Source organism: Lagenorhynchus albirostris, chromosome X (genome assembly GCF_949774975.1).
Source record: "Lagenorhynchus albirostris chromosome X, mLagAlb1.1, whole genome shotgun sequence".
NCBI lineage: Eukaryota > Metazoa > Chordata > Mammalia > Artiodactyla > Delphinidae > Lagenorhynchus > Lagenorhynchus albirostris.
Window position 1 is genome coordinate 75,728,528 of NC_083116.1, and position 23,768 is coordinate 75,752,295.

Sequence of the window (23,768 nt, forward strand, 5' to 3'; positions counted from 1 at the left end):
ATACAACCAAGTCTCATAACTGCTGGGTGGGTGACTCACAAACTGGACAACACTTATACCACAGAAGTCCACCCACTCAGGTGAAGGTTCTGAGCCCCACATCAGCCTTCCCAACCTGGGGGTCCAGCAATGGGAGCAGGAAATCCTAGAGAATCAGACTATGGAGGTTAGCTGGATTTGATTACAGGACCTCGACAGGACTGGGGGGAACAGACTCCACTCTGGGAGGGCACACACAAAGTAGTGTGCATTGGGACACAGGGGAAATAACAGTGACCCCATAAGAGACTGAACCAGACCTACCTGCTAGTGCTGAAGGATCTCCTGCAGAGGTGGGGGTGGCTGTGTCTCACCGAGAGGACAAGGACACTGGCAGCAGAAGTTATGGAAAGTACTCCTTGGCTTCAGCCCTCCCAGAGTCCACCACTAGTCCCAACAAAGATCCCAGGTAGGCTCCAGTGTTGGGTTGATTTAGGTCAAACAAGCAACAGGGAGGGAGCCCAGACCCACACATCAGCAGACAAGTGGATTAAACTTTTACTGAGTTCTGCCCACTGAGCAACAGTCAGTTCTACCCACCACAAGTCCCTGCCATCAGGAAACTTGTACAAGCCTCTTAGATAGCATTATCCACCAGAAGACAGACAGTAGAAGCAAGAAGAACTACAATCCTGCAGCCTGTGGAACAAAACCCACATTCACAGAAAGATAGAGAAGATGAAAAGGGAAAGGGCTATGTACCAGATGAAGGAACAAGGTAAACCCCCAGAAAAATAACTAAAAGAGGTGGAGATAGGCAACCTTCCAGAAAAATAAGTCAGAATAATGACAGTGAAGATGATCCAGGACCTCAGAGAAAGAATGGAGGCAAAGATCAAGAAGATGCAAGAAATGTTTAACAAAGACCTAGAAGAATTACAGAACAAACAAACAGAGATGAACAATACAATAACTGAAATGGAAACTACACTAGAAGGAATCAATAGCAGAATAATTGAGGTGGAAGAACGGATAAGTGACCTGGAAGACAGAATGGTGGAATTCACTGCTGAAGAACAGAATAAAGAAAAAAGAAAGAAAATAAATGAAGACAGCATAAGAGACCTCTGGGACAACATTATACACAACAACATTCGCATTACAGGGGTCCCAGAAGGAGAAGAGAGAGAGAAAGGTCCTGAGAAAATATTTGAAGAGATTATAGTCAAATACTTCCCTAACATGGGAAAGGAAATAGCGACCCAAGTCCTGGAAGCACAGAGAGTCCCATACAGGATAAGCCCAAGGAGAAACGCACCAACACACATAGTAATCAAATTGGTAAAAATTAAAGACAAATAATAATAATTGAAAGCAGCAAGGGAAAAATGACAAATAACATACAAGGGAACTTCCATAAGGTTAACAGCTGATTTCCCAGCAGAAACTCTACATGCCAGAAGGGAGTGGCATAACATATTTAAAGGGATGAAAGGGAAGAAGTTACAACCAATATTACTCTACCCAGCAAGGATCTCATTCAGATTCGATGGAGAAATCAAAAGCTTTACAGACAAGCAATTCTAAGAGAATTCAGCACCACCAAACCAGTTCTACAAAAAATGCTAAAGGAACTTCCCTAAGTGGGAAACACAAGAGAAGAAAAGGACCTATAAAAAGAAACCCCAAACAATTAAGTAAATGGTAATAGGAACATACATATCCAAAATTACCTTAAACGTGAATGGATTAAATGTTCCAACCAAAAGACACAGGCTTGTGGAATAGATACAAAAACAAGACCAATACACATGCTGTCTAGAAGAGACCCACTTCAGACCTAGGGACACATACAGACTGAAAGTGAGGGGATGGAAAAAGATATTCCATGCAAATGGAAATCAAAAAGAAACTGCAGTAACAATACTCATATCAGATAAAATAGACTATAAAATAAAGAATGTTACAAGAGACAAGGAAGGAATCTACATAATGATCAAGGGATCAATCCAAGCAGAAGATATAGTAATTATAAATATATATGCACCCAACATAGTAGCACCTGAATACATAAGGCAACTGCTAACAGCTATAAAAGAGGAAATTGACACTAACACAGTAATGGTGGGGGACTTTAACACCACACTCACACCAGTGGACAGATCATCCAAACATAAAATTAATGAGGAAACACAAGCTTTAAATGACACAGTAGACCAGATAAATTTAATTGATATTTATAGGAAATTCCATCGAAAAACAACGTATTACACTCTTCTCAAGTGAGCATGGAGCATTCTCCAAGATTGATCACATCTTGTGTCACAAATCAAGCCTCAGTAAATGTAAGAAAATTGAAACCCTATCAAGCATCTTTACTGATCACAATGCTATGAAATTAGAGATCAATTACAGGGAAAAAAATGTAAAAAACACAAACACATGGAAGCTAAACAGTACGTTACTAAATAACCAAGAGATCACTAAAGAAATCAAAGAGGAAATCAAAAAATACCTAGATACAATTGAAAATGAAAACAGGATGATCCAAAACCTATGGGATGCAGTAAAAGCAGTCCTAAGAGGTAAGATTATAGCAATACAATCTTACCTCAAGAAACAAGAAACATCTCAAATAAACAATCTAACTTTACACCTAAAAGAACTAGAGGAAGAAGAACAAACACAACCCAAAGTTAGTAGAAGGAAAGAAATCATTAAAGATCAGGAAAGAAATAAATGAAATAGAAACAAAGAAAACATAGCAAAGATCAATAAAACTAAAAGCTGGTTCTTTGAGAAGATAAACAAAATTGATAAACCATTAGCCAGACTCATTAAGAAAAAGAGGGAGAGGACTCAAATAATTAAAATTAGAAATGAAAAAGGAAAAGTTACAACAGACACTGCAGAAATACAAAGCATCCTGACAATATTACAAGCAATTATATGCCAATAAAATTGACACTTGGAAGAAATGGACAAATTCTTAGAAAGGAACAGCATCCCAAGACTGAACCAGGAAGAAATAGAAAATATGAACAGACCAATCACAAGTAATGAAATTTAAACTGTGATTAAACATCTTCCAACAAACAAAAGTCGAAAACCAGTTGGCTAAACAGGTGAATTCTATCACACATTATGAGAAGAGCTAACACCCAGCCTTCTCAAACTCTTCCAAAAAAATTTCAGAGGAAGGAACACTCCCAAACTCATTCTATGATGCCAACATCACCCTGATACCCAAGGCAGACAAAGATACTACGAAAAAAAACATTAAAGACCAATATCACTGATGAACATAGATGCAAAAATCCTCAACAGAATACTAGCAAACAAAATCCAACGACACATTAAAAGTATCATACACCATGATAAAGTGGGATTTATCCCAGGGATACAAGAATTTTTCAATATATACAAATCAATCAACACCATATTAACAAATTGAAGAAGAAAAAACATATGATCATCTCAATAGATGCAGAAAAAGCTTTTGACAAAATTCAACACCTATTTATGATAAAAACTCTCCAGAAAGTGGGCATAGAGGGAACCTACCTCAACATAATAAAGGCCTTATATGACAAACCCACAGCAAACATCATACTCAATGGTGAAAAACTGAAAGCATTTCCTCTAAGATCAGGAAGAAGACAAGGATGTCTTCTCTCACCAGTATTATTCAACATAGTTTTGGAAGTCCTAGCCATGACAATCAGAGAAGAAAAGGAAATAAAAGGAATACAAATTGGAAATGAAGAATTAAAACTGTCACTGTTTTCAGATGACATGATACTATACATAGATAATCATAAAGATGCCCCCAGAAAATTACTAGAGCTAATCAATGAATTTGGTAAAGTGGCAGGATACAAAATTAATGCACAGAAATCTCTTGCATTCCTATACACTAATGATGAAATATTTGAAAGAAATAATGAAGGAAACACTCCTATTTACAATTGTAACAAAAAGAATAAAATACTTAGGAATAAACCTAACTAGGGAGACAGATGACCTGTATGCAAAAAACTCTAAGACACTGATGAAAGCAATTAAAGACGATACAAACAGATGGAGAGATATACCATGTTCTTGGATTAGAAGAATAATATTGTGGAAATGACTACAATACCAAAAGCAATCTACAGATTCAATGCAATCTGTATTAAATAACCAATGGCATTTTTCACAGAACTAGAACTAAGAATCTTAAAATTTGTATGGAGACACAAAATACCCCTAATAGCAAAAGCGGTCTTGAGGGGAAAATACGGAGCTGGAGGAATCAGGCTCCCTGGCTTCAGACTATACTACAAAGATACAGTAATCAAGACAATATGGTACTTGCACAAAAACAGAAATATAGATTAATGGAAAAGGATAGAAAGCCCAAAGGAAAATCTACGCACTGATGGTCAACTAATCTATTACAAAGGAGGCAAGTATATACAATAGAGAAAAGACTGTTTCTTCAATAAGTGGTGCTGGGAGAACTGGACAGCTCCATGTAAAAGACTGAAGTTAGAAAATTCCTTAACACCATACACAAAAGTAGACTCAAAATGGATTAGAGACCTAAATGTAAGACCAGATACTATAAAACTCTTAGAAGAAAACATAGGAAGAACACTATTTGACATAAATCACAGCAAGATATTTTTTGATCCACCTCCTAGAGTAATGGAAATAAAAACAAAAATAAACAATTGGGACCTAATGAAACGTGAAAGTTTTTGCACAACAAAGGAAACTGTAAACAAGATGAAAAGACAACCTTCAGAATGGGAGAAAATATTTGCAAATGAATCAACGGACAAAAGATTAATCTGCAAAATATAGAAACATCTCATGCAGCTCAATATTAAGAAAACAAACAACCCAATCCAAAAATGGGCAGAAGACCTAAATAGACATTTCTCCAAAGAAGACACACAGATTGCCAAGAAGCACATGAAAAGCTGCTCAACATCACTATTTATTAGAGAAATGCAAATCAAAACCACAATGAGGTGTCACCTCACACCAGTTAGAATGTGCATCATTAGAAAATCTACAAACAACAAAGGCTGGAGAGGGTGTGGAGTAAAGGGAACCCTCTTGCAGTGTTGGTGGGACTGTAAATTGATACAACTACTATGGAGAAAAATATAGGGCTTCCTTGAAAAACGAAAAATAGAATTACTTTATGACCCAGCAATCCCACTACTGGGCATATACCCAGAGAAAACCATAATTCAAAAAGACACATGCACCCCAATGTTCACTGAAGCACTATTTACAATAGCCAAGAAATGGAAGCAACCTAAATGTCCCTCAACGGATGAATGGATAAAGAAGATGTGGTACATATATATGATGGATTATTTCTCAGCCATAAATGGGAATGAAATTGGGTAATTTGTAGAGACGTGGATGGATCTAGAGACTGTCATACAGAGTGAAGTAAGTCAGAAAGTGAGAAATAAATATCATATATTATTGCATATTTCTGGAACCTAGAAAAATGGCACTGATGAACCAGTTTGCAGGGCAGAAATTGAGACACTGATGCAGAGGACAAATGTATTCTCACCAATGGTGAAAAGTGGCAGAGGGGTTGGTGGTACTTTGATGAATTGGGAGATTGGGATTGACATATATACACTATTATGTATAAAGTGGATAACTAATAAGAACCTGCTGTATAAAAAATGAATAAAACAAAATTCAAAAAAAAAGGAACAAGGAACAATGGATCTACAAAACAATCAGAAAACAATTAACAAAATGGTATTAGTAAGCCCTTACTTATCAGTGGTAACTTTACATGTAAACAGAGTAAATTATTCATTTCAAAGACATAGAATGGCTGAATGGATTTTAAGAAACCCTCAAAATTCAATGGTATGCTGCCTATAAGAAACTGACTTTAGCATTAAAGACACACATAGAGTGAGAGTGAAGTGGTATAGAAAGACATTTCAAGCAAAATTTAACCAAAGAAAGCAGGGGTAGCTATTCATATAATTTACTGTAAACTAAAAAATAATGAAAAAGACAAATAAGGTCATTATATGATGATAAAGTTGTCAATACATCAAAAAGAGATAACAATTGTAAATATTTATATGCCCAACATTAGAGCACCTAAATATATAAATCAAAAACTAACAGAGCTAAAAGGAGAAATATATAGCAATACAATAATAGTTGGGCACTTTAATACCGCACTCTCAACAATGGATAGCTCACCCAAACAAGAATGAATAAGATAACAGCACATGTAAACAACATTATAGACCAAATAGAACTTACAGACATATACAGAACATTCTATCCAACAATATCAGAATACACGTTTTTTTCTCAAGCACACATGGTACATTTTCTAGGATATACCATGTGTTAGGGCACAAAACAAATCTTAGCAAATTCAGGAAGAATGAAACCATACCAAGTATCTTATCTGATCACAATGGTATAAAACTCAAAATCAACAAGAGGAAAGTTAGAAAATTCATAAACATATGATAATTAAATAACTCTCCTGAACAACCAATGGATCAAAGAAGAAATTAAAGGGGAAATAAAAAACAGGTTTTTTGAGACAAATGAAAATTGAAACACAATATACCAGAATTTATGGCATGCAAAAAAGCAATCTAAGAGGGAAGTTCATAGCAGTAAATACCTACATTAAGAAGCAAAAAAGATCCCAAATAAAAAACCTAACTCTATTAATTAAGGAACCAGAAAAAAGGAAAAAGCTGAACCCAAAGTTAACAGAAGAAAAGAGATAATAAAGACTATACCATTATAGATTAAATAGAAGACAGAAAAATATAGCAAAGATTAACCAAACTAAGAGTTGATTCTTTGAAAAGATAAATAAAATGAACAAACACTTAGGTAGTCTAACAAAATAAAAAAGAGAAAGGAGCCAAATTAGTAAAATTATAAACAAAAAAGGGACATTAAATCTAATGCCATAGAAATTCAGAGGATCATAAGAGGCTACTATGAACAACTCTACACTAACAAACTGGACAACCTAGAAGAAATGGAAAAAATCTTAGAAACATATAACTTACCAAGAGTGAATCAGAAAGAAATAGAAAATATGAATAGAACAATTACTAGTAAGGAGATTGAATCAGTAATAAAATATTTCCCAATGAAGAAAAGCTTGAGATCAGATGGCTTCACCGGTGAATTTTACCAAATATTTAAAGAAAAATGGCGAGAAATCCTTCTTAAATTTTGCAAAATATTAAAGAGCAGCCAACCCTTCCAAACTCATTTTACAAGGTCAGCATTATCCTGATATGAAAACCATAAATGAAGGCTACTAGAAAAGAAACCTACAGGCCAATATCCCTGATGAATACGGGAAACAAAAATTCTCAATAAAATACTAGCTAATAGGATTCAGCAGTACATTAAAAGAATTATTCATCTTGATCAAATGAGATTTATCCTGGGGTGAAAGGATGGTTGAATATATGCAAATCAATCAATGTAATGCATCACATTAATAGAGTGGAGTGAAAGAATAATATTATCATCTCAGTAGATGCAGAAAAAGCACTTGACAAAATTCAGAGCTCATTCATAAAGAAAATTCTCAACATATCAGTTATAGAAGGAATGTACCTCAACAGAATAAAAATCATATGTGACAAACCCATGCTAATATCATACTCAATGGTGAAAGGTTGAGAGCTTTTCCTCTAAGATCAGGAACAAGACAAGGGTGTCCGCCTTCACCACTCCTATTCAACATAGTACTGGAAGTCCCAGCCACAGCAATCAGAAAGAAAGAGAAATAAAAGACATCAAAATTGAAAAGGAAGAATTAAAATTGTCTCTATTTCTAGATGACATGATTTTATCCATAGAAAATCCTAGTACTCTACCAAAAATTGTTAGATCTAATCTATCCATTTAGTAAAGTTCCAGGATACAAAATTATCATACAAAAATCAATAATATTTACATGAACTAATAACAAATTATCTGAAAAAAGAAACCATTCAGTTTCCAATAGCATCAAATACAAAAAAATATTTTGGAATAAGTTTAACCAAGGAAGTGAAAAATCTCTACACGGAAAACTGTAAGACACTGATGAGAGACATTGAAGAAGACACAAATAAATAAAAAGATATCCCATGTTTGTGGATTGGAAAAATTAATATTGTTAAAATGTCCATTCAAACCATCTATAGATTCAATGGAATCCCTATCAAGATTCCAATGGCATTTTTACAGAAGTACGAAAAAACAATTCTAGAAATTTATATGGAACCATAAAAGACCTCAAAAAGTGAAAGTAATCCTGAGTTAGAAGAGCAAATTAGGAGACAATACACTTTCTGATTTCATGCTATATTATAAAAATATAATAATAAAAACAGTATGGTACTTGCATAAAAAACAGACACCTAGACTAATGCAACAGAATTGAGATCCCATAAATAAACCCATGCATACAGACAAATATTACTTGAGAAAGGAGCCATAAATACTCAGTGGAGGAAAGACTGTCTCTTCAATAAATGGTTCTGGGAAAATTGTATGTTCATGTGTAAAAGAATGAAACTAAACCCCTCTCTTACACCAGTCACGAAAATTAACTCAAAATTGGTTAAAGACTGAAATGTAAGACCCAAACCCATAAAACTCCTAGAAGAAAACATAGCAGAAAATCTCCTTGATGAGGTCTTGGCAATGATTTTTTTCAATATGGCATGTAAATCACAAGCAAAAAAATAAAAAATAAACAAGTGGATCTATATCAAACTAAAAAGCTTCTGCACAGCAAAAGAAATATGAATTAATTGGATGAATGAAATGAACAGAATGAAAAGATTACCTATGGAATGGAAAAAAATATTTACTAATGGTATATGGAAAAAATAGCAACAGAAGAAAACAAAACAAAGTCCCAGTAATCTAGTTAAAAATGGGCAAAGGGCCTGAATGGGCATTTTTCCAAAGAAGATAAATGAATGACCAACAGGTGTATCAAAAGGTGCTCAACATCACTAATCATTAGGGGAATGCAAATCAAAACCATAATGAGGTGCCATATAACGTTGTTAGAATAGTTATCATCAAGAAGACAGGAGAGAGGACCTTCAAGATGGCAGAGGAGTAAGACATGGAGATCACCTTCTTCCCCAAAAATACATAAAAAATACATCTACATGTGGAACAACTCCTACAGAACACCTACTGAACGCTGGCAGAAGACCTCAGACTTCCAATAAAGCAAGAAAAGCTCCATGTACCTGGGTAGGGCAAAAGAAAAAAGAAAAAAAGAGAGACAAAGGAATCAGGATGGGATCTGCTCTTCTGGGAGGGAGCTGTGAAGGAGGAAAAGTTTCCACACACTGTGAAGCCCCCTCACTGGCGGGAACAGGGAGTGGGGAGCTTCGGAGCCTCAGAGGAGAGGGCAGCAAAAGGGATGTGGAGGGAAAGTGGAGAGAATCCCGTACAGAGGATAGGTGCCAACCAGCACTCACCAGCCTGAGATGCTTGCCTGCTGGGGTGAGTGCGCACTGGGTACTGAGGCTTGGGCTTCAGAAGTCAGCCCCCAGGGATAGGTCTGGGGTTGGCTGCATGAAGACAGCCCAAGAGGGCTAGTGCACCACAGCTAACCAGGAGGGAATCTGGGAAAATTCTGGACCTGCTCAAGAGGCAAGAGACCATTGTTGCAGGGCGTACAAGGAGATGGATGGGCTGCCATAGGAGCTTCTAGCTCCATGTGCTCACAGATGGCAGGGCACCACCTACATGATTTCCACGCAGGTCATGGCCGACAACTTCTTGGGAGACTGTACAGCCCACCACTGCCGAGGCTTCCATGATCTGGGGCTAAGTTCCCCAGGAGAACAAATGGCACACCTCAGGCTGTTGCAACTTTATGCCCTCCTCTGCTGTCACAGCCACTACATGCACATCCCAATTGTGATGGCCTTATCCCTCCCTCACCCAGGCCTGAGTCAGCAAGTGAGCCCTAATAAGCCACTGCTTTCATCCCCTCTTGCCTGGGTGGGGAACAGATGCCTGAGGGTGACCCATATGCAGAGATGGGGCCAAAACCAAAGCTGAACACCAAGGGCCATGCAACCAAAAAGGAGAAGGGAAATATCTCTGTGCAGCCACAGGAGCAACTGATTAAATCCCCACAATCAGCTTGGTAAACCCTGCATCTGTGGAATATCTGAATAGACAATGAGGGTTCCCACAATAGAGGCTGTGGACCTTGGGGGAAACTGTGGACTTTGAGGGCAAGTGCACACTGGAGTAAGGGCAGACCAGAATCTGAGCTGGCCCCACAGTGCCCACAGCAGGTCCAGAGACCTACCTAGAAGCATTGAAGGACTTCCTGGGTAAGCAGGGATTGGGGGTGGCTCACTGTTGGGGGAAGGAAACTGACAGCTGAGGCCACAAGAAAATATTATTATTATTACTACATTTTTTCTCTTGTTCTGTTGTTGTCTTATTTTTTTTTTTTACTTTTCCTTTTCTTTTTTATGCCTTTATTTTTAATATATTTTTATTTTATTTCTTCCTACCTCTATTGTATTTTGTCTTATACTGTGTTTTCTCCTTGTTTTCCTTTTTTTGCTTCATTTTCCTTTGTTTCTATCTTAGTTTTAAATTTATTGTATATTTTTTCTATTTCTACTTCTTTGTTGTTTTGTAGTTTTTCCTTTTTTCATTTTTCTTTTGTTTTTACACACTTTTTGATCATTTTTTGTGTGTTTCTTTTATGCTTTATTTGCCTTTTTTAGTTTTCTTTCCATGTACGATTTGTTTTCATTAGTTTAGTTTTTAACGTCTGTTTTCATTTTGGGGTTTGTTTATTCGTTTGTTTTCTTTTTTTTTTCTTTTTATGACAGTGTGTGTGTGTGCTTCATTGTCAGATTTTGTCTGTTTAGTTTTGTTTTTACCATTTGTCATGGGGATATTTTCTGTTCATTTTCTCTTTCTTTGTTTTTCCTTTCTTCTGGGCTGTGCAGCTTGTGGGGTCTTGGTGCCCTAGCCAGGGGTCAGGCCTGAGATTCTGATGTGGGAGAGTAGAGTCCAGGACGTTGGACTACCAGGGAACTCCCATTCCCATGGAATATTAATAAGCGAGAGCTCTCCCAGAGGTCACAATCTCAATACTAAGACCCAGGTCCGCCCAACAGCCAGCAAGCTCCAGTGCTGGATGCCTCAAACCAAACAACTAGCAAGACAGGAACACAATCCCATCCATTAGCAAACAGGCTGCCTAAGGTCACACTAAGCTCACAGACAGCCCAAAACACACCACTGGACATGGCCCTGCCCACCAGAGGGACAAGATCCTGCTCAACCCACCAGAACACAGGCACCAGCGCCCCTATCAGGAAACCTAAACAATACACTGGACTGACCTTACCCACTGGGCACTGACACCAGAAATAAGAGGAACTATGAACCTGCAGCCTGTAAAAAGGAGACCCCTAAAAAAGTAAGTTAAACAAAATGAGAAGGCAGAGAAATATGCAGCAGATGAAGGAGCAATGTAAAAGCCCACAAGACCAGACAAATGAAGAGGAAATAGGCAGTCTACCTGAATAAGAATTCAGAGTAATGATACTTAAGATGACCCAAAATCTCGGAAATGTAATGGAGAAAATACAAGAAACGTTTAACAAGGACCTAGAAGAACTAAAGAGAAAACAAAAAGTGATGAATAACACAATAACTGAAATTAAAAATACCTTAGAAGGAATCAATAGCAGAATAACTAAGGCAGGAAAACGGATAAGTGATCTGGAAGATAGAATGGTGAAAATAAATGTGGTGGAGCAGAAAAAAGAAAAAGAATGAAAATAATTCAGGACAGTCCCAGAGGAAACATTAAACGCACCAACATTCAAATTATAGGGATCCCAGAGGAGGAAGAGAAAGAGAAAGGGTCTGAGAAAATGTTTGAAGAGATTATAGTTGAAAACTTCCTTAATATGTGAAAGAAAATAGTCAAATCTATGAAGCACAAAGTTCAATACAGAATAAACCCAAGGAAAAACACAACAAAACACATATTAATCAAGCTATCAAAAATTAAATACAAAGAAAAAATATCAAAAACAGCAAGGGAAAAGGAACAAATAACATACAAGGGAATCCCCATAAGGTTATCAGCTGATGTTTGATCAGAAACACTACAGGCCAGAATAGAATGCCAGGATATATTTAAAGTGATGAAAATGAAAAACCTACAACCAATATTATTCTACCCAGCAAGGATCTCATTCAGATTTGATGGAGAAATCAAGAGCTTTACAGACAAGCAAAAGCTACGAGAATTCAGCACTACCAAATCAGATCAACAACAAAGGCCAAAGGAACTACTCTAAGCAGGAAACACAAGAGAAGAAAAAGATCTACAAAAACAAACCCAAAACAATTTTAAAAATGGTAATTGGAACATACATATCGGTAACTACCTTAAACACGGATGGATTAATTGCTCCAACCAAAAGATACAGACTGGCTGAATGGATACAAAAATGAGACCTGTATATATGCTGTCTACAAGAGACCCACTTCAGACCTAGGGACACATACAAATTGAAAGAGAGTGGATGGAAAAGTTTTTCCATACAAATGGAAATCAAAATAAAGCTGGAGTAACAATACTCACATTAGATAAAATAAACTTTAAATAAAGAGAGTTACAAGAGACAAGAAAGGACACAACATAATGATCAAGGGATCAATCCAAGAAGAAGATATAGCAATTATAAATATATAAGAACCCAACATAGGAACACCACAATACATAAGACAAATACTAAGAGATGTAAAAGGGGAAACTGACAGAAACACAAAAATAGTGTGGGATTTTAACACCTCACTTACACTAATGGACAGATCAACAGGCAAAAAATTAATAAGGAAACACAAGCTTCAAATGACACAATAGACCAGATAGATTTAACTAATATTTATAGGACATTATATCCGAAAACTGCAGATTATACTTTCTTCTCAAGTGCACAGGGAACATTCTCCAGGATAGATCACACTTTGGGTCACAAATCAAGTCTTGGTAAATTTAAGAAAACTGAAATTGTATCAAGCATTTTTTCCAATGACAAAGCTATGAGATTATAAATCAATTACAGGAAAAAAACTGTAAAAAACACAAACACACAGAAGCTAAACACTATGTTACTAAATAACCATGAAATCACTGAAGAGGAACTCAAAAAATACCTAGAGAAAAATGACAACTAAAGCACGACAACCAAGAACTTATGGGATGCAGCAAAAACAGTTTTAAGAGGAAAGTTTATAGCAATACAATCCTACCTAAAGAAACAAGAAAAATCTCAAAAAAAATCTAACCTTACACCTAAAGGAACTACAGAAAGAACAAAAAATCCCACCAAAGTTAGAAGAAGGAAAGAAATCATAAAGATCAGAGCAGAAATAAGTGAAATAGAAACAAAGAAACAATAGCAAAGATCAATAAAAATAAAAGCTGTTTCTTTCAGAAGGTAAACATAATTGATGAACCTTTAACCACACTCATCAAGAAAAAGAGGGAGACGACTCAAATCAATAAAATTAGAAATTAAAAAGGAGAAGTTACAATGGACACCACAGAAATACAAAGCATTATATGTGAATTCTACAAGCAACTATATACCAATAAAATGGACAACCTCAAAGAAATGGACACATTCTTAGAAGTACAACCTTCAAACACTGAATTCGGAAGAAATAGAAAATATGAACAAACAAATCACAAGCACTGAAATTTAAACTGTGATTAAAAATCTTCCAACCAACAAAAGTCCAGGACACGATGGCTTCACAGGTGAATTCTATGAAACATTTAGAGAAGAGCTAACACCTATTCTTCTCAAACTCTTCCAAAAAGTAGCAGAGGAAGGAAGAATCCCAAAGTCACTCTATGAGTCCACCATCACCCTGATACCAAAACCCTGATACCAAAACAAAAAAAGAAAATTACAGACCAATATAACTGATGAATATCATGCAAAAATCCTCAACAAAATACTAGGAAACAGAATCCAACAACACATTAAAAGGATCATACATCATGATCAAGTGGGATTTATCCCAGGAATGCAAGGACTCTTCAAGATATGCAAATCCATCAATGTGATACACCACATTAACAAATTGAAGTATAAAAACAATATGATCATATTGATAGATGCAGAAAAAGCTTTTGAGAAAATTCAACACCTATTTATGATAAAAACTCTCCAGAAGGAAGGATTAGAGGGAACCTACCTACCTCAACATAATAAAGTCCATATATGACAAACCCACAGCCAACATCATTCTCAATGGTGAAAAACTGAAAGAATTTCTTCTAAGATCAGGAACAACACCAGGATGTCCACTCTCACCATTATTATTCAAGATAGGTTTGGAAACCCTAGCCACAGCAATCAGAGAAGAAAAATAAATAAAAGGAATCCAAATTGGAAAAGAAGTAAAACTGTCACTGTTTTCAGATGACATGATACTATACATAGAAAATCCTAAAGATACCACCAGAAAATTACTAGAGCTAATCATTGACTCAGGCAATATTTCAGGACACAAGATTAATGCACAGAAATCTCTTGCATTCCTATACACTAACAATTAGAAAGATCAGAAAAAAAAATAAGGAAACAATCCCATTCACCATTGCACTAAAATGAATAAAATACCTAGGAATAAATATACCTAAGAAGGTAAAAGACCTGCAGTCAGAAAAATTTAAGACTTTGATGAAAAAAAAAAGTCAAAGGTGACACAAATAGATGGAGGGATATACCTTGTTCTTGTAATGGAAGAATCAACATTGTGAAAATGACTGTACTACCCAAGGCAATCTACAAATTCAATGCAATCCCTGTCAAATTACCAGTGACATTTTCCACAGAACTAGAAAACAAACTCTTAAAATTTGTATGGAGATACAGAAGACCCAGAATAGCCAAAGCAATCTTGAGGGGAAAAAAAAAATCGGACTGGGAGTATCAGACTCCCTGACTTCAAACTGTACTACAAAGCTACAGTAATCTAGACAATAACATAGTGGCACAAAAACAGAAATATAGATCAATGGATCAGGTTAGAAACCCAGAGATAAACCCATGCACCTATGCTCAGCTAATCTATTACACAGGAGGCAAGGATATACAATGGAGAAAAGACAGTCTCTTCAATAATTGGTGCTGGGAAAACTGGGCAGCTAATGTAAATGAATGAAATGAGAACACTCCCTAACACCATACACAAAAATAAACTCAAAATGGAATAAAAACCTAAATGTAAAACCGGACTCTATACAACTCTTAGAGGAAAACTTAGGAAGAACACTCTTTGAAATAAATCACTGCAAGATCTTTTTTGACCCACCTACTAGTAATGGAAATTAAAACAAAAATAAACAAACAGGACCTAGTGAAACTTAAAAGCTTTTGCACAGCAAAGGAAACCATAAACAAGACGAAAAGACAACCCTCAGAAAGGGAGAAGATATTTGCAAATGAATCAATAGACAAAGGATTAATTTCCAAAATATATAAACTGCTCATGCAGCTCAATATCAAAAAAAAAACCAAACAATCCAATCAAAACATGGGCGGAAAACCTAAATAGACATTTCTCCCAAAAAGACATACAGATGACCAAGAGGCACATGAAAAGATGCTCAACATCACTAATTATTAGAGGAAAGCAAGTTGAAACTGCAATGAGATATCACTTCACACTGGTTAGAATGGGCATCATGAGAAAATCTACAAACAACAAATGTTGGAGAGGGTGTGGAGAAATGGGAATTTGTGGAGAAAAGAACTCTTGCACTGTTGATAGGAATGTAAATTGATAAGGGCACTATGGAGAACAGTATGGACGTTCCTTAAAAAACTAAAAAGGAGATTACCATAAGATCCAGCATTCCCACTACAGGGCATATACTCAGAGAAAACCATAATTCATAAAGGCACAGACACCCCAATGTTCATTGCAGCACTATTTACAATAGCCACGTCATGGAAGTAACCTAAATGTCCATTGACAGGCGAATGGATAAAGATGTGGTACATATATACAATGGAATATTACTCAGCCATAAAATGGAATGAAATAGGGTCATTTGTAGAGACAAGGATGGACCTAGAAGTTGTCACACAGAGTGAGGGAAGTCAGGAGGAGAAAAACAAATATAGTATATTAACCCATATATGTGGAATGTAGAAAAATTGTACAGATGAACAAGTTTGCAAGGCAGAAATAGAGACACAGATGTAGAGGACAAATGTATCAACACCAAGGGAGGAAAAGGAGAGTGGCATGAATTGGGAGATTGGGATTGACATATATACACTAATATGTATAAAATAGATATCTAATGAGAACCTGCTGTATAGCACAGGGAACTCCACTTCACCGTACACTAGAAACTAACACTACATAGTAAAACAACTATACCCCAACTTAAAATTAATAGAATAACCTAAAGAAGACAGGAGATAACAAATACTGGTGAAGGTGTGGAGAAAAGAGTACTCTAGTGCACTGTTGGTAGGATGGTACATTGGTACAGGCACAGTGGAAAAGAGTATGGAGTTTCTTCATAAAATTAAAAATAGAACTACCATATGATCCGGCAATTCTACTTCTGTGAATATGTGTAAAGGGAAAAAACCACTATACTGAAGTGATATCTTCACCCCCATGTTTATGGTAGCATTATTTATGAGCGCCAAGACATGGAAACAACCTATATGCCCACTGACAGATGAATGGACAGGAAGTTGTATATATATATATATATATATATATATATATATATATATATATATATATATATATTTGAATAATATTCCATTATATTTTATATATACATATAAAATATACAATATAATGGAATACATTATTGGTATGATATGATATGATATATAATGGAATATCATTAAGGGAATCCTATTTATTGTGACAACATGGGTGGACATTGATGACATTATAAGTGACATAGAATAAGAAAGACAAATGTGTACTTGTATGATCTCACATCTATGTGGAATCTTAAAAAAAAAAAAAAAGAAAAACTGAGAGAAAATGATCATATTTGTGGTTACCAGAGTTAGGGATGTGGTGAGGAGAAATTGGATAAAGGTAGTCATAAGGTACAAATTCACAGTTATAAATATAAATAAATAAACAAACAAACAAATAGTAATCATGTACAGCATGATGACTATTAACACTTCTGTATGGTGTATTTGAAAGTTGTGATTTTTAAATTCCTTTATTGAATTGTAACAGGGAGCTCAGAGACAGTACTCTAATAGACATAGGCTGGTTTAGCTTTACCTGTTGTGGTACTTACCTGATGTGTCAGAGGCCCTCTTCAAACATGTGGTACCCAGAGTCAAACCTGTATAAAATTAATTTTTACTCTAATTGGTATTGTCAGAGAGAATATTGAAGTAAATGGGTCCTTTCACAGCTACCTAGTATTCCATTTTGTGTGTACCATATTTTTTCAATTTTTCTCCTTTTGATGAATAATTGCATTGTTCCAGTCTTTTGTTATTAGAAATAGTGCAGTGATGACTAGCCTTGTGCATTAATTTTGCCCATGTTTGCCAGCATATCTCTAACATTGCTTTTATAAGTAGTATTATCTGATAATATCTTGCCTTGTGGAATTGAAGCAGTCTTCTGCTCAAATTGGGGAGGAAGGTAGGAGGGTCAGAATTTTGAAGAAATGTTGGAATAATTGTTAGTAGTCTCAGAATTTTAGAGACACGTAGTACAATTGTTGGGCTATATTGAAGACACAACTGAGGCTTGGGATCATGAATACTTAGTGGCTCAAAACTGCCCTTGATTAAATTGTTTCCCAGTTAATATTAAGCTTATCTCTGGTAAAGGAGCTGAAAAGAAATAATTGGCTTTGTGTAATGTTTGATTACCCCAGATGACTGGGCTGAAAGAGCAGATTAGCAAAAGACTTGATTGTATTGGTAAGAGAGTATTGATACAGAGCATCATGAAATCTAACTGAAAGATGAAAGAATTAAGGAGAAAAGTGTCCTTAAAGTTAGGGAGAAATTTTAAGGACTAATGCAAAGTCCAGATTAGTTTGAAAAATGGTCATGGTGGAAATGGTTAAACAAGGAATTTGAAAAGAGGAATTGTGGCTCATGAGTGGAGTGAAATTGGAGGTAGAGTTTTATGTACTAATATCAGAGTGTGACTGTGGTGTGGTAAATGAAGTGGAACAGAGTACCAGGACTTGGGAGATGAAGATTTTTGTAACTGAAAGGCCAGAACATTGGATAAATATTCATGCGGATTTACTTAGGACTTAAGAAAGACCACCTAGGATGGTGTTAAGAATTGGGGTGGAGAAGCTAAGTGCTAAAGTATTTAGAGAATAAAAGGAGTGACCATGAGGCTGGTAGAGGACAGGTGTCAAGAGGTGTAATCTGTTGACCTGTTGACAGGAGCCTGAAAAGAGCAATTTCTTTTTATTATTTATTTTATTTGAGATGTAATTGACATATAATATTGTATTACTTTTAGGTATACAACATAATGATTTGATATATGTATATATTGTGAAATGATTACCACAATAAGTTTAGTTAACATCATCACCACACATAGTTACACATTTCTTTCTTGTGATGAGAACTTTTAAGATCTACTCTCTTAACTTCCAAATAGTCACTGTGCTATGCCTTATATCCCTAAGACTTACTCATCATATAATTGGAATTGCCCTTTACCCATTTTTCCACCTTCCACCTCTAGCAACTACTACTCTGTTCTCTGCACTTATGAGTTTGTTTTTTGGTTTGTTTTTTTGTTTGCTTGTTTGTTTGCTTTTTAGATTCTGCATGTAAGTGATATCATGCAGTATTTGTCCCTTTCTGTCTGACTTATTTCACTTAGCATAATGCCTCTGCATCTATCCAACCACGTTGTCACAAATGACAGATTTTCTTTCTTTTTATGGCTGAATAATATTCCATAATACACACGCACACACAGGCACACACACATGCACTCACACATATACATGCACATTTTCTTTATCCATTCATTTTTGATGGACCAGTTGTCATTTCTTAGGCTTGTTTATGTACTTCTGATTTTGCATATTGCTATTTCTTTTGCTTAATGAAATCCTAACATTGCAAAATCAAATATCTGCTTTTCCATGAAATCTTTCTCAACCTAAGTTGGTCACTCTCTTCTCTGAGATTCTATAGCACTTGATTGTAACTTTGTTATAGGACTTATCATTTTGTATTTAGAATCAGTTTTCCCAGGTCTTGCCAACCTATGGGTCAAATAGGGTTACATAACATGCATTTCACTGATCTTGCCCCAACCTACTAATTCAAGACCTCAAATTCCTCCAAAATATGCTAACCCTAACCCTAAAGTTTTATAGAAGCAAAATATGCTTCTCTCACACACATCCCACAAATATTTCTGTGTATCCTCAATGTGTGGCTCAAATGATTTTTCAGACAAGTCTGCTCCTGCCGGGTCTCAATGCAATTCTGTCAACCACTACATTTCTGCTGACTACTGTCATTTTCTCGGGAACAACAGTCTCCCATTTAGTGCACTCCACTGCACTGCTCACACCTAAGTCACCTACTGGGTTACTGCTCTGTTGGTCACCAGTCTCAATGTGTATTCCAACTGAGTGGTGGTTTACAGGAAAAAAATTATCTTTAATTATTGGAGAAGGTTGTTCTCTTGTGTTTTGGAGAAAAGACAACGACTTCAATTTTTTTTAATCTTTTTTATTTTGAAGTAATTATACATTCATAGTAAGTTGCACAGAAATATACAGGGAGGTCCCATGAATCCTTCACTCTGTTGCCCCAATGGTTATATTTTATGTAACTATAGTAGAACATGGAAACCAGAAACTTAACATTGGTACAATGCATGTGTATAGTTCTATGCCATTTTACCATATGAATAGAGTCAAGTAAATATCATTGCAATTGTGTTACAGAACTATTCCATCACCACAACAATCTCCCTGTCCCCTCTAACACACCATCCCTAAGCCCTGGAAATCACTACTCTACTTTCCATATCTATATACTTTACATTTTGAAAATGTTATATAAATGGAATCATAAAATTTGGAACATTTTAATATTTGCTCTTTATTCCAGTCAGATAATGCTCTTAGGATCCATTCAAAATTATGTATATCTATTGCTCACTCCTTTTGTTACTGAGTGGTATTCCATGGTATGTATGCACCACAGTTTGTTTAACCATCACTTGCTGTAGGATGTTTTTGTTGTGTTATGGGTTGAGTTGTGTCCTCTGAAAAGTACACTGAAGTTCTAACTCCCATTATCTCAGAATGTAACTTTATTTGGAAACAAGGCCTTTACAACTGTAATCAAGTTAAAATGAGATCATTAACATGGGCCATAATCCAATATGACTGGTGTTCTTATAAATATGGAAAATTTAAACACAGATACAGACATGCACAAAGGAATAATTATCAGAAGAGACACAGGGAGAATGTCACCTGAAGCCAGAGGACTGGAGTGATGGATCTCTAAGCCAAGAAATGCCAAAGATTACCAACAAATCACCATAAGCTAGGAAGAGACATGGAAGAGATTCTTGCACACAGCCCTCAGAAGGAATCGATCCTGCCGACATCTTGATTTTGGACTTACAGCTTATAGGCAATAAATTTCTGTTATTTAAAGCCACCCAGTCTGTGGTAACTTTTAATATCAGCCCTAGAAAACTAATACAAGTTGTTTCCAGTTTGCAATTATTATGAAAATTCATGTGAAAGTTTTTTGTGGACATACGTTTTCATTTCTTTGGGGTAAATGAAGAGTTCAGGCAGGGACACTTACTTTAACATGCTAGATCAATTTACACTCATGATAAGATAATCTTGAACATATTGTCCCTTTTCAAACACAGGAACTTCTCTAAGCCCCCATTTACTCTACAGTGGAAAAACTACACTTACTCTGGTCAAATATGATAATAATCTGTGAAGACATGTAACTCAAATTTCCCCCACCTGAACATGTCAACACTTAATATCATTATGCCAAATTATTTGACTCCTCAGTACTTCAACTCTTCAACTCCAGAACAGGATCTGAACCTTCACCTCTACATGTTAAAAAGGACCCATTGGGGAAGTGAGGAAGATGGCAGAAGAGTAAAACACAGAGATCACCTTCCTTCCCACAGATACATCAGAAATACATCTACACATGGAACTCCTCCTATAGAACACCCACTGAATGCTGGCAGAAGACCTCAGACCTCCCAAAAGGCAAGAAACTCCCCACGTACCTGGGTGGGGCAAAAGAAAGAAGAAAAAAACAGAGACAAAAGAATAGGGACAGGACCGGCACCAGTGAGAGGAAGCTGCAAAGGAGGAAAGGTTTCCACACACTAGGAAGCCCCTTCGTGGGAAGAGACTGCAGGTGGCAGAGGGGGGAAGCTTCAGAGCCACAGAGGAGAGCACAGCAAAAGGGGTGTGGAGGGCAAAGTGGAGAGATTCCCCCACGGAGGATCAGTGCCGACCAGCACTCATAGCTCGAGAGGCTTGTCTGCTCACCCACTGGGGTGGGCGGGGGCTGGGAGCTGAGGCACGGGCTTTATCAGATGCCAGAGAGAGTACTGGGGTTTGTGAACACAGCCTGAAGGGGTTAAGGCACTACGTCCAGCTTGGAGGGTGTCCAGGAAAAAGTCTGGACCTGGCAAAGAGGCAAGAGACTATTTCTTCCCTCTTTGTTTCCTGGTGCATGAGGAGAGGGGGTAAAGAGCGCTGCTTAAAGGAGCTCAAGAGATGGGCGCAAGCTGCGGCTAACAGAGCGGACCACAGAGAGGGGCATGAGACACTAAGGCTGCTGTTGCTGCCACCAAGAAGCCTGTGTGCGAGTGCAGGTCACTATCCACAACTCCACCTCCGGGAGACTGGGCAGCCCGGCACTGCCAGGGTTCCGTGATCCAGGGACAACTTCCCTGGGAGAACGCACAGCATGCCTCAGGCTGCTGCAACAATGTCACGCTGGCCTCTGCCACCATAGGCTCGACCGACATCTGCACCCCTCCTTCCCCCCGGCCTGAGTGAGCCAGAGCCACCGAATCAGCTGCTCCTTTAACCCCGTCCTGTCTGAACGAAGAACAGACGTCCTCAGGCGACCTACATGCAGGGGTGGGGCCAAATCCAAAGCTGAACCCCGGGGAGCTGTGTGAGCAAAGAAGATAAAGGGAATTTCTCCCAGCAGCCTCATGAGCAGCAGATTAAATCTCCACAATCAACTTGAGGTTCCCTACATCTGTGGAATACCTGAATAGACAACGAATCATCCCAAATTGAGGAGGTGGACTTTGAGAGAGCAAGATTTATTCTTTTTTCCCCTTTTCCTCTTTTTGTGAGTGTGTATGTGTATGCTTCCATGTGAGATTTTGTCTGTATAGCTTTGCTTTCACCATTTGTCCTAGGGTTCTGTCCGTCTGGTTTTTTGTTTGTTTCTTTGTTTTTCATTTCAAAAATTTTTTTCTCAATAATTATTTTTTTATTTTTTAATAACTTTATTTTATTTTATCTTACTTTATTTTATTTTATTTTATCCCCTTTCTTTCTTTCTTTCTTTCTACATTTTCTCCCTTTTGTTCTGAACCGTGTGGATGAAAGGCTCTTGGTGCTTCAGCCATGAGTCAGTGCTGTGCCTCTGAAGTGGGAGAGCCAACTTCAGGACACTGGTCCACAAGAGGCCTCCAAGCTCCATGTAATATCAAATGGCGAAAATCTCCAAGAGACCTCCATCTCAACACAAAGACCCAGGTTCACCCAACGACCAGAAAGCTGCAGTGCTGGACACCCTATGCCAAACAACTAGCAAGACAGAAACACAACAAAACCCATTAGCAGGGAGGCTGCTTAAAATCATAATAAGGCCACAGACACACAAAAACACAGCACAAGATGTGGACCTGCCCACCAGAAAGACAAGATCCAGCCTCATCCACCAGAACACAGGCATTAGTCCCCTCCAACAGGAAGCCTACACAACCTACTGAACCAACATAAGCCATTGGGGACAGACACAAAAAACAAAGGGAAATACAAAGCTGCAGCCTGCAAAAAGGAGACCCCAAACACGGTAAGATAAGCAAAATTAGAAGACAGAAAAACACACAGCAGATGAAGGAGCAAGGTAAAAACCCAACAAACCAAACAAATAAACAGGAAATAAGCAGTCTACCTGAAAAAGAATTCAGAATAATGATAGTAAAGATGATCCAAAATCTTGGAAATAGAAGAGAGAAAATGCAAGAAACATTTAACAAGGACCTAGAAGAACTAAAGAGGAAAGAAGCAGTGATGAACAACACAATAATTGAAATTAAAAATACTCTAAAAGGGATCAATAGCAGAATAACTAAGGCAGAAGAATGGTTAAGTGACCTGGAAAATAAAATAGTGGAAATAACTACTGCAGAGCAGAATAAAGAAAAAAGAATGAAAAGAACTGAGGACAGTCTCAGAGACCTCTGGGACAACATTAAATGCACCAACATTCCAATTATAGGGGTTCCAGAAGAAGAAGAGAAAAAGAAAGGGACTGAGAAAATATTTGAAGAGATTATAGTTGAAAACTTCCCTAATATGGGAAAGGAAAGAGTTAATCAAGTCCAGGAAGCACAGAGAGTCCCATACAGGATAAATCCATGGAGAAACA